The sequence below is a fragment of the Rattus norvegicus genome, chromosome 7 (genome assembly GCF_021556685.1).
Source record: "Rattus norvegicus strain SHRSP/BbbUtx chromosome 7, alternate assembly SHRSP_T2T, whole genome shotgun sequence".
NCBI classification, from domain to species: Eukaryota; Metazoa; Chordata; class Mammalia; order Rodentia; family Muridae; genus Rattus; species Rattus norvegicus.
This window is the reverse complement of record NC_141540.1, coordinates 16,195,642-16,212,128: the sequence shown is the minus strand read 5'-3', so window position 1 is coordinate 16,212,128 and position 16,487 is coordinate 16,195,642. Positions and strand designations below refer to the sequence as shown.

At 42.0% G+C, this 16,487-nt stretch overlaps 1 protein-coding gene across 3 annotated transcripts in view; it reads left to right on the top strand.

Annotated features, from left to right (window-relative positions):
* Nucleotides 1-16,487, top strand: part of LOC148004461 (uncharacterized) — a 46,719-nt gene that overhangs the window by 27,404 nt on the left and 2,828 nt on the right. The gene's annotated exons all lie outside the window — the stretch shown is intronic.

Sequence of the window (16,487 nt, the reverse complement as noted above, 5' to 3'; positions counted from 1 at the left end):
GGAGGGTCTCCACCCCGAGGGAAAGTTCTCCCTGAGAGCTTTTCAACCGGAAGTCCCACACCCGCGGATCCCGGCCCGCAGCAGCTCTCTGCTCCCAGACCCGGTGAGAGAGAGACCCAACCGCCTGGTCAGGTGGGCACTCCTGAGGCTGCAGAGCAGAAGAGACCACCAACACTGCTCACCCCTGCCCACATCCCTGGCCCAAGAGGAAACTGTATAAGGCCTCTGGGCTCCCGTGGGGGAGGGCCCAGGAGCGGCAGGACCCCTGCCAGAGACACCGCCGGACCCTGAAGGAAACAGACCGGATAAACAGTTCTCTGCACCCAAATCCCGTGGGAGGGAGAGCTAAACCTTCAGAGAGGCAGACAGGCCTGGGAAACCAGAAGAGACTGCTCCCTGCACACACATCTCGGACGCCAGAGGAAAAAGCCAAAGACCATCTGGAACCCTGGTGCACTGAAGCTCCCGGAAGGGGCGGCACAGGTCTTCCTGGTTGCTGCCGCTGCAGAGAGCCCCTGGACAGCACCCCACGAGCAAACCTGAGCCTCGGGACCACAGGTAAGACCAAATTTTCTGCTGCAAGAAAGCTGCCTGGTGAACTCAAGACACAGGCCCACAGGAACAGCTGAAGACCTGTAGAGAGGAAAAACTACACGCCCGAAAGCAGAACACTCTGTCCCCATAACTGACTGAAAGAGAGGAAAACAGGTCTACAGCACTCCTGACACACAGGCTTATAGGACAGTCTAGCCACTGTCAGAAATAGCAAAACAAAGTAACACTAGAGATAATCTGATGGCGAGAGGCAAGCGCAGGAACCCAAGCAACAGAAACCAAGACTACATGGCATCATCGGAGCCCAATTCTCCCACCAAAACAAACATGGAATATCCAAACACACCAGAAAAGCAAGATCTAGTTTCAAAATCATATTTGATCATGATGCTGGAGGACTTCAAGAAAGACTTGAACACACTTAGGGAAGCACAGGAAAACATTAATAAACAAGTAAAAGCCTACAGAGAGGAATCGCAAAAATCCCTGAAAGAATTCCAGGAAAACACAATCAAACAGTTGAAGGAATTAAAAATGGAAATAGAAGCAATCAAGAAAGAACACATGGAAACAACCCTGGATATAGAAAACCAAAAGAAGAGACAAGGAGCTGTAGATACAAGCTTCACCAACAGAATACAAGAGATGGAAGAGAGAATCTCAGGAGCAGAAGATTCCATAGAAATCATTGACTCAACTGTCAAAGATAATGTAAAGCGGAAAAAGCTACTGGTCCAAAACATACAGGAAATCCAGGACTCAATGAGAAGATCAAACCTAAGGATAATAGGTATAGAAGAGAGTGAAGACTCCCAGCTCAAAGGACCAGTAAATATCTTCAACAAAATCATAGAAGAAAACTTCCCTAACCTAAAAAAAGAGATACCCATAGACATACAAGAAGCCTACAGAACTCCAAATAGATTGGACCAGAAAAGAAACACCTCCCGTCACATAATTGTCAAAACACCAAACGCACAAAATAAAGAAAGAATATTAAAAGCAGTAAGGGAAAAAGGTCAAGTAACATATAAAGGGAGACCTATCAGAATCACACCAGACTTCTCGCCAGAAACTATGAAGGCCAGAAGATCCTGGACTGATGTTATACAGACCCTAAGAGAACACAAATGCCAGCCCAGATTACTGTATCCAGCAAAACTCTCAATTAACATTGATGGAGAAACCAAGATATTCCATGACAAAACCAAATTTACACAATATCTTTCTACAAATCCAGCACTACAAAGGATAATAAATGGTAAAGCCCAACATAAGGAGGCAAGCTATACCCTAGAAGAAGCAAGAAACTAATCGTCTTGGCAACAAAACAAAGAGAATGAAAGCACACAAACATAACCTCACATCCAAATATGAATATAACGGGAAGCAATAATCACTATTCCTTAATATCTCTCAATATCAATGGCCTCAACTCCCCAATAAAAAGACATAGATTAACAAACTGGATACGCAACGAGGACCCTGCATTCTGCTGCCTACAGAAAACACACCTCAGAGACAAAGACAGACACTACCTCAGAGTGAAAGGCTGGAAAACAACTTTCCAAGCAAATGGTCAGAAGAAGCAAGCTGGAGTAGCCATTCTAATATCAAATAAAATCAATTTCCAACTAAAAGTCATCAAAAAAGATAAGGAAGGACACTTCATATTCATCAAAGGAAAAATCAACCAAGATGAACTCTCAATCCTAAATATCTATGCCCCAAATAAAAGGGCACCTACATACGTAAAAGAAACCTTACTAAAGCTCAAAACACACATTGCACCTCACACAATAATAGTGGGAGATTTCAACACCCCACTCTCATCAATGGACAGATCATGGAAACAGAAATTAAACAGTGATGTAGACAGACTAAGAGAAGTCATGAGCCAAATGGACTTAACGGATATTTATAGAACATTCTATCCTAAAGCAAAAGGATATACCTTCTTCTCAGCTCCTCATGGTACTTTCTCCAAAATTGACCATATAATTGGTCAAAAAACGGGCCTCAACAGGTACAGAAAGATAGAAATAATCCCATGCGTGCTATCGGACCACCACGGCCTAAAACTGGTCTTCAATAACAATAAGGGAAGAATGCCCACATATACGTGGAAATTGAACAATGCTCTACTCAATGATAACCTGGTCAAGGAAGAAATAAAGAAAGAAATTAAAAACTTTTTAGAATTTAATGAAAATGAAGATACAACATACTCAAACTTATGGGACACAATGAAAGCTGTGCTAAGAGGAAAACTCATAGCGCTGAGTGCCTGCAGAAAGAAACAGGAAAGAGCATATGTCAGCAGCTTGACAGCACACCTAAAAGCTCTAGAACAAAAAGAAGCAAATACACCCAGGAGGAGTAGAAGGCAGGAAATAATCAAACTCAGAGCTGAAATCAACCAAGTAGAAACAAAAAGGACCATAGAAAGAATCAACAGAACCAAAAGTTGGTTCTTTGAGAAAATCAACAAGATAGATAAACCCTTAGCCAGACTAACGAGAGGACACAGAGAGTGTGTCCAAATTAACAAAATCAGAAATGAAAAGGGAGACATAACTACAGATTCGGAGGAAATTCAAAAAATCATCAGATCTTACTATAAAAACCTATATTCAACAAAATTTGAAAATCTTCAGGAAATGGACAATTTCCTAGACAGATACCAGGTATCGAAGTTAAATCAGGAACAGATAAACCAGTTAAACAACCCCATAACTCCTAAGGAAATAGAAGCAGTCATTAAAGGTCTCCCAACCAAAAAGAGCCCAGGTCCAGACGGGTTTAGTGCAGAATTCTATCAAACCTTCATAGAAGACCTCATACCAATATTATCCAAACTATTCCACAAAATTGAAACAGATGGAGCCCTACCGAATTCCTTCTACGAAGCCACAATTACTCTTATACCTAAACCACACAAAGACACAACAAAGAAAGAGAACTTCAGACCAATTTCCCTTATGAATATCGACGCAAAAATACTCAATAAAATTCTGGCAAACCGAATTCAAGAGCACATCAAAACAATCATCCACCATGATCAAGTAGGCTTCATCCCAGGCATGCAGGGATGGTTTAATATACGGAAAACCATCAACGTGATCCATTATATAAACAAACTGAAAGAACAGAACCACATGATCATTTCATTAGATGCTGAGAAAGCATTTGACAAAATTCAACACCCCTTCATGATAAAAGTCCTGGAAAGAATAGGAATTCAAGGCCCATACCTAAACATAGTAAAAGCCATATACAGCAAACCAGTTGCTAACATTAAACTAAATGGAGAGAAACTTGAAGCAATCCCACTAAAATCAGGGACTAGACAAGGCTGCCCACTCTCTCCCTACTTATTCAATATAGTTCTTGAAGTTCTAGCCAGAGCAATCAGACAACAAAAGGAGATCAAAGGGATACAGATCGGAAAAGAAGAGGTCAAAATATCACTATTTGCAGATGACATGATAGTATATTTAAGTGATCCCAAAAGTTCCACCAGAGAACTACTAAAGCTGATAAACAACTTCAGCAAAGTGGCTGGGTATAAAATTAACTCAAATAAATCAGTTGCCTTCCTCTATACAAAAGAGAAACAAGCCGAGAAAGAAATTAGGGAAACGACACCCTTCATAATAGACCCAAATAATATAAAGTACCTCGGTGTGACTTTAACCAAGCAAGTAAAAGATCTGTACAATAAGAACTTCAAGACACTGAGGAAAGAAATTGAAGAAGACCTCAGAAGATGGAAAGATCTCCCATGCTCATGGATTGGCAGGATTAATATGGTAAAAATGGCCATTTTACCAAAAGCAATCTACAGATTCAATGGAATCCCCATCAAAATACCAATCCAATTCTTCAAAGAGTTAGACAGAACAATTTGCAAATTCATCTGGAATAACAAAAAACCCAGGATAGCTAAAGCTATCCTCAACAATAAAAGGACTTCAGGGGGAATCACTATCCCTGAACTCAAGCAGTATTACAGAGCAATAGTGATAAAAACTGCATGGTATTGGTACAGAGACAGACAGATAGACCAATGGAATAGAATTAAAGACCCAGAAATGAACCCACACACCTATGGTCACTTGATTTTTGACAAAGGAGCCAAAACCATCCAATGGAAAAAAGATAGCATTTTCAGCAAATGGTGCTGGTTCAACTGGAGGGCAACATGTAGAAGAATGCATATCGATCCATCCTTATCACCCTGTACAAAGCTTAAGTCCAAGTGGATCAAGGACCTCCACATCAAAGCAGACACACTCAAACTAATAGAAGAAAAACTAGGGAAGCATCTGGAACACATGGGCACTGGAAAAAATTTCCTGAACAAAACACCAATGGCTTATGCTCTAAGATCAAGAATCGACAAATGGGATCTCATAAAACTGCAAAGCTTCTGTAAGGCAAAGGACACTGTGATTAGGACAAAACGGCAACCAACAGATTGGGAAAAGATCTTTACCAATCCTACAACAGATAGAGGCCTTATTTCCAAAATATACAAAGAACTCAAGAAGTTAGACCGCAGGGAAACAAATAACCCTATTAAAAAATGGGGTTCAGAGCTAAACAAAGAATTCACAGCTGAGGAATGCCGAATGGCGGAGAAACACCTAAAGAAATGTTCAACATCTTTAGTCATAAGGGAAATGCAAATCAAAACAACCCTGAGATTTCACCTCACACCAGTGCGATTGGCTAAGATCAAAAACTCAGGTGACAGCAGATGCTGGCGAGGATGTGGAGAAAGAGGAACACTCCTCCATTGTTGGTGGGATTGCAGACTGGTAAAACCATTCTGGAAATCAGTCTGGAGGTTCCTCAGAAAATTGGACATTGAACTGCCTGAGGATCCAGCTATACCTCTCTTGGGCATATACCCAAAAGATGCCTCAACATATAAAAGAGACACGTGCTCCACTATGTTCATCGCAGCCTTATTTATAATAGCCAGAAAATGGAAAGAACCCAGATGCCCTTCAACAGAGGAATGGATACAGAAAATGTGGTACATCTACACAATGGAATATTACTCAGCTATCAAAAACAACGAGTTTATGAAATTCGTAGGCAAATGGTTGGAACTGGAAAATATCATCCTGAGTGAGCTAACCCAATCACAGAAAGACATACATGGTATGCACTCATTGATAAGTGGCTATTAGCCCAAATGCTTGAATTACCCTAGATCCCTAGAACAAACGAAACTCAAGACGGATGATCAAAATGTGAATGCTTCACTCCTTCTTTAAATGAGGAAAAAGAATACTCTTGGCAGGGAAGGGAGAGGCAAAGATTAAAACAGAGACTGAAGGAACACCCATTCAGAGCCTGCCCCACATGTGGCCCATACATATACAGCCACCCAATTACACAAGATGGATGAAGCAAAGAAGTGCAGACCGACAGGAGCCGGATGTAGATCGCTCCTGAGAGACACAGCCAGAATACAGCAAATATAGAGGCGAATGCCAGCAGCAAACCACTGAACTGAGAATAGGTCCCCTATTGAAGGAATCAGAGAAAGAACTGGAAGAGCTTGAAGGGGCTCGAGACCCCAAAAGTACAATAATGCCAAGCAACCAGAGCTTCCAGGGACTAAGCCACTACCTAAAGACTATACATGGACTGACCCTGGACTCTGACCCCATAGGTAGCAATGAATATCCTAGTAAGAGCACCAGTGGAAGGGGAAGCCCTGGGTCCTGCTAAGACTGAACCCCCAGTGAACTAGACTGGTGGGGGGAGGGCGGCAATGGGGGGAGGGTTGGGAGGGGAACACCCATAAGGAAGGGGAGGGGGGAGGGGGATGTTTGCCCGGAAACCGGGAAAGGGAATAACACTCGAAATGTATATAAGAAATACTCAAGTTAATAAAAAAAAAAAATCAAAAAAAAAAAAAAAGAAATTGAAGAAGACCTCATAAGATGGAAAGATCTCCCATGATCATGGATTGGCAGGATTAATATAGTAAAAATGGCCATTTTACCAAAAGGGATCTACAGATTCAATGCAATCCCCATCAAAATACCAATCCAGGGCTGGAGAGATGGCTCAGCAGTTAAGAGCACCCGACTGCTCTTCCAGAGGTCATGAGTTCAATTCCCAGCAACCACATGGTGGCTCACAACCATCTGTAAAGAGATCGGATGCCCTCTTCTGAAGAGGGCTACAGTGTATCTGAAGACAGCTACAGTGTACTTATATATAATAAATAAATGAATAAATAATTAAATCTTAAAAAAACCAACCCAATTCTTCAAAAAGTTAGACAGAACAATTTGCAAATTCATCTGGAATAACAAAAAACCCAGGATAGCTAAAACTATCCTCAACAATAAAAGGACTTCAGGGGGAATCACTATCCCTGAACTCAAGCAGTATTACAAAGCAATAGTGATAAAAACTGCATGGTATTGGTACAGAGACAGACAGATAGACCAATGGAATAGAATTAAAGACCCAGAAATGAACCCACTTATGGTCACTTGATTTTTGACAAAGGAGCCAAAACCATCCAATGGAAAAAAGATAGCATTTTCAGTAAATGGTGCTTGTTCAACTGGAGGTCAACATGTAGAAGAATGCAGATCGATCCATGCTTATCACCCTGTACAAAGCTTAAGTCCAAGTGCATCAAGGACCTTCACATCAAACCCGATACACTCAAACTAATAGAAGAAAAACTAGGGCAGCGTCTCAAACACATGGGCACTGGAAAAAATTTCCTGAACAAAACACCAATGGCTTATACTCTAAGATCAAGAATCGACAAATGGGATCTCATAAAACTGCAAAGCTTCTGTAAGGCAAAGGACACTGTGGTTAGGACAAAATGGCAACCAACAGATTGGGAAAAGATCTTTACCAATCCTACAACAGATAGAGGCCTTATATCCAAAATATACAAAGAACTCAAGAAGTTAGACCGAAGGGAGACAAATAACCCTATTAAAAATGGGGTTCAGAGCTAAACAAAGAATTCACAGCTGAGGAATGCCGAATGGCTGAGAAACACTTAAAGAAATGTTCAGCATCTTTAGTCATAAGGGAAATGCAAATCAAAACAACCCTGAGATTTCACCTCACACCAGTGAGAATGGCTAAGATCAAAAACTCAGGTGATGGGGTTGGGGATTTAGCTCAGTGGTAAAGCGCCTGCCTAGCAAGCGCAAGGCCCTGGGTTCGGTCCCCAGCTCTGAAAAAAAGAAAAAAGAAAAAGAAAAAAAAAAACCTCAGGTGACAGCAAATGCTGGCGAGGATGTGGAGAAAGAGGAACACTCCTCCATTGTTGGTGGGATTGCAGACTGGTACAACCATTCTGGAAATCAGTCTGGAGGTTCCTCAGAAAATTGGACATTGCACTACCTGAGGACTGGCTATACCTCTCTTGGGCATATACCCAAAAGATGCCCCAACATATAAATAAGACACGTGCTCCACTATGTTCACAGCAGCCTTATTTATAATAGCCAGAAGCTGGAAAGAACCCAGATGCCCTTCAAGAGAGGGATGAATACAGAAAATGTGGTACATCTAAACAATGGAATATTACTCAGCTATCAAAAACAATGCCTTAATGAAATTCATAGGCAAATGGTTGGAACTGGAAAATATCATCCTGAGTGAGGTAACCCAATCACAGAAAAACACACATGGTATGCACTCATTGATAATTGGCTATTAGCCCAAATGCTTGAATTACCCTAGATGCACAGAACACATGAAACTCAAGAGGGATGAGCAAAATGCGAATGCTTCACTCCTTCTTTAAAAGGGGAACAAGAATACCCTTGGCAGGGAATAGAGAAGCAAAGATTAATACAGAGGCAGAAGGAACACCCATTCAGAGCCTGCCCCACATGTGGCCCATACATATACAGCCACCCAATTAGACAAGATGGATGAAACAAAGAAGTGCAGACCGACAGGAGCCGGATGTAGATCGCTCCTGAGAGACACAACCAGAATACAGCAAATACAGAGGCGAATGCCAGCAGCAAACCACTGAACTGAGAACAGGACTCCCATTGAAGGAATCAGAGAAAGAACTGGAAGAGCTTGAAGGGGCTCGAGACTCCATATGTACAACAATGCCAAGCAACCAGAGCTTCCAGGGACTAAGCCACTACCTAAGGACTATACATGGACTGACCCTGGACTCTGACCTCATAGGTAGCAATGAATATCCTAGTAAGAGCACCAGTGGAAGGGGAAGTCCTGGGTCCTGCGAAGACTGAACCCCCAGTGAACTAGTCTATGGGGGGAGGGCGGCAATGGGGGGAGGATGGGGAGGGGAACACCCATAAGGAAGGGGAGGGGGAGGGGTTAGGGGGATGTTGGCCCGGGGAAACCGGGAAAGGGAATAACAATCGAAATGTAAATAAGAAATACTCAAGTTAATAAAAAAGAAAAAGATAAGGAAGCATACTTCATATTCATCAAAGGAAAACTCCCCCAAGATGAACTGTCAATCCTGAATATCTATGCTTCAAATGTAATGGCACCTACATTCATAAAAGAAGCCTCATTAAGCTCAAAGCACACATTGCACCTCACACAATAATAGTGGGAGACTTTAACTCCCCATTCTCAGCAATGGACAGATCATGGGAACAGAAACTAAACAGAGACATAGAGAAACTAACAGAAGTTATGAACCAGAGGGATTTAACAGATATTTATAGAACATTTCATCATAAAACAAAAGAATATACCTTCTTCTCATCACTTCATTGCACCTTCTCCAAAACTGACCATTTAATCAGTCACAAAACAGACCTCAACAGATAATCCCAGGCATCCTATCAGATCACCACGGATTAAGGCTGGTTTTCAACAACAACAAAAACGACAGAAAACCTGCATACACATGGAGGCTGAACAATGCTCTACTCAGTGACAACCTGGTTAAGGAAGAAATAAAGAAAGAAATTAAAGGCTTTTTAGAATTTAATGAAAATGAAGGCACAACATACCCAAACTTATGGGAAACAATGAAGCTGTGCTAAGAGGAAAACGCATAGCTCTGAGTGCCTGCAGAAAGAAACAGGAGAGAGCATATGTCAGCAGCTTGACAGCACACCTAAAAGCTCTAGAACAAAAAGAAGCAAATACACCCAGGAGGAGTAGAAGGCAGGAAATAATCAAACTCAGGGCTGAAATCAACCAAGTAGAAACAAAAAGGACTATACAAAGAATCAACAGAACCAGGAGCTGGTTCTTTGAGAAAATCAACAAGATAGATAAACACTTAGCCAGACTAACCAGAGGGCCCAGAGATAGTATCCAAATTAACAAAATCAGAAATGAAAAAGGAGACATAACAACAGAATCTGAGGAAATCCAAAAAATCATCAGATCCTACTACAAAAGCCTATATTCAACAAAACTGGAAAATATGGATGAAATGGACAAATTTCTTGACAGATACCAGGTACCAAGTTAAATCAGGATCAGATGAACATGTAAACAGTCCCATAACTACTAAAGAAATAGAAGTAGTTATTAAAAGTTTCCCCGCTTGCCTAGCAAGCGCAAGGCCCTGGGTTTGGTCCCCAGCTCTGAAAAAAAGAAAGAAAAAAAAAAGTTTCCCAGCCAAAAAAAGTCCAGGACCAGATGGGTTTACTGCAGAATTCTATCAGACCTTCATAGAAGACCTAATACCAATATTCTTCAAACTATCCTTCAAAATAGAAACATAAGGAACACTAACCAATTCCTTCTATGAAGCCACCATTATGCTTATACCTAAACCACACAAAGACCCAACAAAGAAAGAGAACTTTAGACCAAGTTTTCTTATGAATATCAATGCAAAAATAATAAACAGAATCCAAGAACACATCAAAATGATTATCCATCATGATCAAGTAGGCTTCATCTCAGGGATGAAGGGATAGTTCAATATATGGAAATCCATCTACACAATCCTCTATATAAACAATCTCAAATAAAAAAAAACACATGATCATCTCATTAGATACTGAGAAATCATTTGACAAAAGTTCAACCTCCCTTCATGTTAAAAGTCTTGAAAAGATCTGGAATTCAAGGCCCATACCTAAACATATTAAAAGCAATATACAGGAAACCAGTAGCCAACATCAAACTAAATGGAGAGAAACTTGAAGCAATCCCACTAAAATCAGGGACTAGACAAGGCTGCCCACTCTCTCCCTACTTATTCAATATAGTACTCGAAGTCCTAGCCAGAGCAATCAGACTATAAAAGGAGGTCAAAGGGATACAGATTGGAAAGGAAGAAGTGAAAATATCATTATTTGCATATGATATGATAGCATACTTAAGTAACCCTAAAAGTTCTACCAGAGAACTACTAAACCTGATAAACAACCTCAGCAAAGTGGCTGGGTATAAAATTAACTCAAATAAATCAGTAGCCTTCCTCTACTCAAAGTATAATGAAATTAGGCTGAGAATGAAATTAGGAAAATGACACCCTTCACGATAGTCACAAATAACATAAAGTATCTTGGTGTGACTCTAACCAAGCAAGTCCAAGATCTGTATGACAAGAACTTTAAGTCCCTGAAGAAAGAAATTGAAGAAGATCTCTAGGATGGAAAGATCTCCCATGCTCATGGATTGGCAGGATTAATATAGTAAAAGTGACGATTTTGCCAAGAGCAATCTACTGATTTAATGCAACCCCCCTCATAATTCCAATTCAGTTCTTCATAGAATTAGAAAGAGCAATTTGAAAATTCATTTGGAATAACAAAAAACCCAGGATAGTGAAAACTAACTTCAACAGTAAAAGAACTTCTGGGGGGGATCACCATCCCTGGCCTCAAGCAGTATTACAGAGCAATAGTCATGAAAACTGTATGGCATTGGTACAGAGACAGTCAGGTAGATCAGTGGAATAGAATTGAAGACCCAGAAATGAACTCACACACCTATGGTCACTTGATCTTTGACAAAGGAGCTAAAACCATCCAGTAGAAAAAAGAGCATTTTCAACAAATGGTGCTGGTTCAACTGGAGGTCAGCATGTAGAAAATGCAAATCGATCCATTCTTATCACCCCGTGCAAAGCTCAAGTCCAAGTGGATCAAGGACCTCCATATCAAACCAGATTCACTCAAACTAATAGAAGAAAAAGTGGGGAAGAGTCTCATTCACATGGGCACTGGGGAAAAAGTTCCTGAACAGAACACCAATGGCTTATGCTCTAAGATCAAGAATCAACAAATGGGACCTCATAAAATTGCAAAGCTTATGTAAGGCAAAGGGCACTATCACTAGGGCAAAATGGCAACCAACAGATTGGGACATGGTCTTTACCAATCCTACATCCAATAGAGTGCTAATGTCCAATATATACAAAGAACTCAAAAAATTAGACTCCAGAAAATCAAATAACCCTATTAAAAATGGGGTACAGAGCTAAACAAATAATTCTTAGCTGAGGAATATTGAATGGCTGAGAAACACCTAAAGAAATGTTCAACATCCTTAGTCATCAGGGAAATGCAAATCAAAACAAACTTGAGATTCCACCTCACACCAGTGAGAATGGCTAAGATCAAAAACTCAGGTGACAACAGATGCTGGCGAGGATATGGAGAAAGAGGAACACTCCTCCATTGTTGGTGGGATTGCAGACTGGTACAGCCACTCCGGATATCAGTCTGGAGGTTCCTCAGAAAAATTGGACAGTGCACTACCTGAGGACCCAACCATACCTCTCTTGGGCGTATACCTAAAAGATGCCCCAACATACAACAAAGACACATGCTCCACTGTGTTGATAGCAGCCTTATTTATAATAGCCAGAAGCTGGAAAGAACCCAGATGCCCTTCAACAGAGGAATGGATACAGAAAATGTGGTACATGTATACAATAGAGCTCAGCTATCAAAAAGAATGACTTCATGAAATTCATAGGCAAATGGATGGAACTAGAAAATATCCTGAGGTAGGTAACCCAATCTCACACACACACAAACACACACACACACACACACACACACACACACACACACACACACACACACACACACACACACACATGGTATGCATTCACTGATAAGTGGATATTAGCTCAAAAGCTTCAATTACCCAAAATACAATTCACAGACCATATCAAGCTCAAGAAGAAAGAAGACCAAAGTGTAAATGCCTCAGTCCTTCTTAAAAGGGGGAACAAAAATATGCATAGGAGGAGATATGGAGATAAAGTTTGGAGCAGATACTGAAGGAATGGCCATTCAGAGCCTGCCCTACCTGGGAACCCAACCCATATACATACAGCCACCAAACCTACACAGTACTGCTGATGCTAAGAAGTGCATGTTGACAGGAGCCTGATATAGCTGTCTCCTGAGAGGTTTGGCCAGAGCATGACAAATAAAGAGGTGAATGCTAGCAGCAAACCATTGAACTGAGAACGGGGTCCCCATTGGAGGAGTTAGAGGAAGGAAATGAATGGTCTTGCAACTCCAAAAGAACAACAATACCAACCAACCTGAGCACCCAGAGACTAAACCACTACCCAAAGAGTACACATGGATAGACCCATGGCTCCAGCTGCATATGTAGCAGAGGATGGCTTTGTTGGGCAGCAATGGGAGGAGAAGCCCTTGGTCCTGCCAAGATTTGACACCCCCCCCCCCACTGTAGGGCAATGTCAGGGTGGGGAGGGCAACACCCTCATAGAATAGGAGGGAGGGGAGCATTGAATAGGGGTTTTTTGGAATGGAAATCGGGAAAGGGGATAACATTTGCAATGTAAATAAAAAAAATACCCAATTCAAAAAAAGGACTCTGGGTAATTATCCCTTAAAGATCACATACCCATCTATATTTGAGTATGTCTTACTTTCTATAACTTTTATTAAAGGAGCCCACTTCCAGGTATTATCTTTTGAGTGCTAGCTCAAAATCCCTTTATTAAACCCTTTATTACAGAATAAATCCTTTATTACAGAAGGATTCTTTCCCTGGTCTGGGCTTAAGCCTCCTGGGATGGATCTGTAAGGGTCGTGTGGAGCCACCGGTCTAGGACGGCTTCCCTACTCTTCTATGGAAGAAGCAGCTATTTTCCCTGCCCACTGTCAGGCCCAGTCTTTGTTACTGTCTCAGACTCCTGTCTCAGAGCACTCTTCAAATGTTGACAGGTAGGTTAGGGCATCTCCATTGTCACAGCAGTACTGACTAGGTTCTAACATATACACATGGAAATTGGATCCTGATGGTGGAAAGGGCAGAAACCTATGGGCTTTGCTAGTCCTCTGCTGATGTGTCTTGATTGAAAATCAGACACCTTAATCCTATTAACTGCATGCAGGTTTTTCTCAGCGGATTTGACCTTAAATTGGGTACTTACAGATTACAGGAATGATACACTGGTCGACCTACTAAGTGCTCTCTATCAAGCTGCTTTGACTAAGATAAAAAGCCTCAGCGAAATGGTACCACCTCCCGAGTTCCATCTGAAGCGCTTTCCATCCACTCGTGGGAACTAATACACTCCTGCACACGTCTTTGAGCAGTCGAAGCTAATTGAACATTAAAGACAAAACAAACGAGGTCCTAATTTTGGATCCCCAGTATACAATGAAGTCTGGGTGTTGAGGTTTGGACTTGCTGTCTATTGTAATGTTAACTGCAGGCCCCCAAGACCTGGAGTCTCCATGGAGACCTGTGACACTGCCTTCAAGTTATTTCTGACCAGCAAATAAAGATGCCAACAGCCAATATCTGGGCAGAAGAGACATAGGCAGGGATTAGGATTCCTGGTCTTGGGGGTCGTAGGAGAACCACGGGACAAGAAGAAGGTAAGGGAGGAGAGAGAAGCCACCATGTGTTAGTCATCAAAACTCAGACCTGAAGACTGACCAGTTGGAGTTAAGAACAGCCCAGATGAAACACAGTCAGTAGTAACTTGAAGTTACTGACAGGAAGGTAGACTCTAATAACAAGGAGGGTAGGTATCTGCCCAGCTCTTTTGCTATTTAAGGCTTGTTGTAAATATAAAGGCTGTGTGTGTCTTTTATCTGGGAACTAAATGAAGGTGAGGTAGGAACCCTGGGTCTGGATTAAACCTGTGCATGGTGGTGCATCTGTAGCACTAGCACTGGGGGCAGCAGGAAGGGGAGAGGGGAGACACATTCCTGGAGCTCCATGGACAGCCAATGTGGACAACTGGGAATTCCCAGCTCAAGGGAGAGGTCCTGAAACAGAAACGGGGAGAGAGAGAGAGAGAGAGAGAGAGAGAGAGAGAGAGAGAGAGAGAGAGAGAGAGAGGAGATATTTCTTTTTGACCTCTTGCCTTCATATGCACAGGTGCACAACAACACACACACATATACACACCACACATACACAAGCACACACATATGGACATATATACAATATGTATATACAACACACACACACACACACACACACACACACACACACACACACACACACCCCACCACCACCACCACCACCACCACCACCAACAACAACAACAAAACAAAAACAAAACAACCAAACAGACCAAATGAGTGGGTATAATGGTCCATGCCTGTAGTCCTAGCACCCAGGCAGCAGAGGAGGAAGGATCAGGAGTTGGAGGCTAGTTCGTGTCAAGAATAGACACAAGGTGTTGGAGAGATGGCTCAAAAGTTAGGAGTGCTTTCTGCCCTTGCAAAGGATCTGAGTTTGGTTCCCAGCGCCTTATTGGATGACTCGTAAGCATCTGTATCTCGAGCTCCAGGGGATCCACCACCCTCTTCTGGACTGCAAGTCCCTGCACATACTTATATTCCTGACACCATACACATAATTAAAAAATAAACCTTTATTGTCGTTGTTTGAGATAGGGTCTGTATATGTAGCACCGGTTGTCCTGGAATTCACTACGTAAAACAAGTTGGATTTGCACGCGCAGAAATCTGCCTGCCTCTGCCATCTGAGCCCTAGGATTAAAGGTGGGCACCACCAGTGCCTGGCAAAACATAAAATAACTCTTAAACAAAACGGAACCTCAAGTAACAAGCGTAGAACCAAACTAAACACAGAGAAATGTAAAAGTCACCCTCAGGCCGTGGACTGGATTTACCCTGTGAGCTGCAGCTTGTAGACCCTGCTCTGTAATATTTTCAGGGCAAAACTGTGTCCTTGTCAAGACTATGGATCTAGGGTTTGGATCTCAGTCACCATAAGAGTAGCTCCAACTTCCAAGTCCCAGTTTCCCCAGCAGCAAGGGCCGAGTCATTTATCTTGAAGGATAGTGTGATAACGTACCCGGTGCTGCACCCCTTTAACCTTAGCTCTCCGCAGGCAGAGGCAGCTGGGTTTCTGAAAGTTCAAGGCCAGCCTACTCTGCACAGTGTGTTTAAGTCCAGCCAGCACTACCTAGAGGACACTGTCTCAGAACAAACAATAACGACTGGCAGAGACCGTGGGCTTCATACTTAGCTGACGGTGAATCCTAGCCTTCACATAGTGTTTTGTTGTTGTTTTGTTTGTTTTTACGCTGATACCCAGCAAGCATATTGGTGAAAAATATTTTAAATAATTTATTCTTTTATCGTAAATACATCCTGACTGCAATTTTTGTCCCCTCTGTTCCTCCCAGCACAGTCCCCCTCCGCTATCCTCCAAATCCATTCTTCCTTAGTTTTCCTTAAGAAAAGAACAGACCTCCCAGGGATATCAACCAAACATGGCGTAACAAGATACAGTAAGACTACGGACAAACCCTCGTATCATGGTGGATGAGGCAACCCAATAGGAGAAAAGGAGTCCCAAGAGCAGGCAAGAGAATTTCTAATCCTTCCTGTGTTTTTTTTTCCCCTGGGTACAGGAAGGATTATGAATGTGACATATTTAGACTTGTCTTTGCAAGTCATTACCTCTTCCCAAATGAACCACAGAGG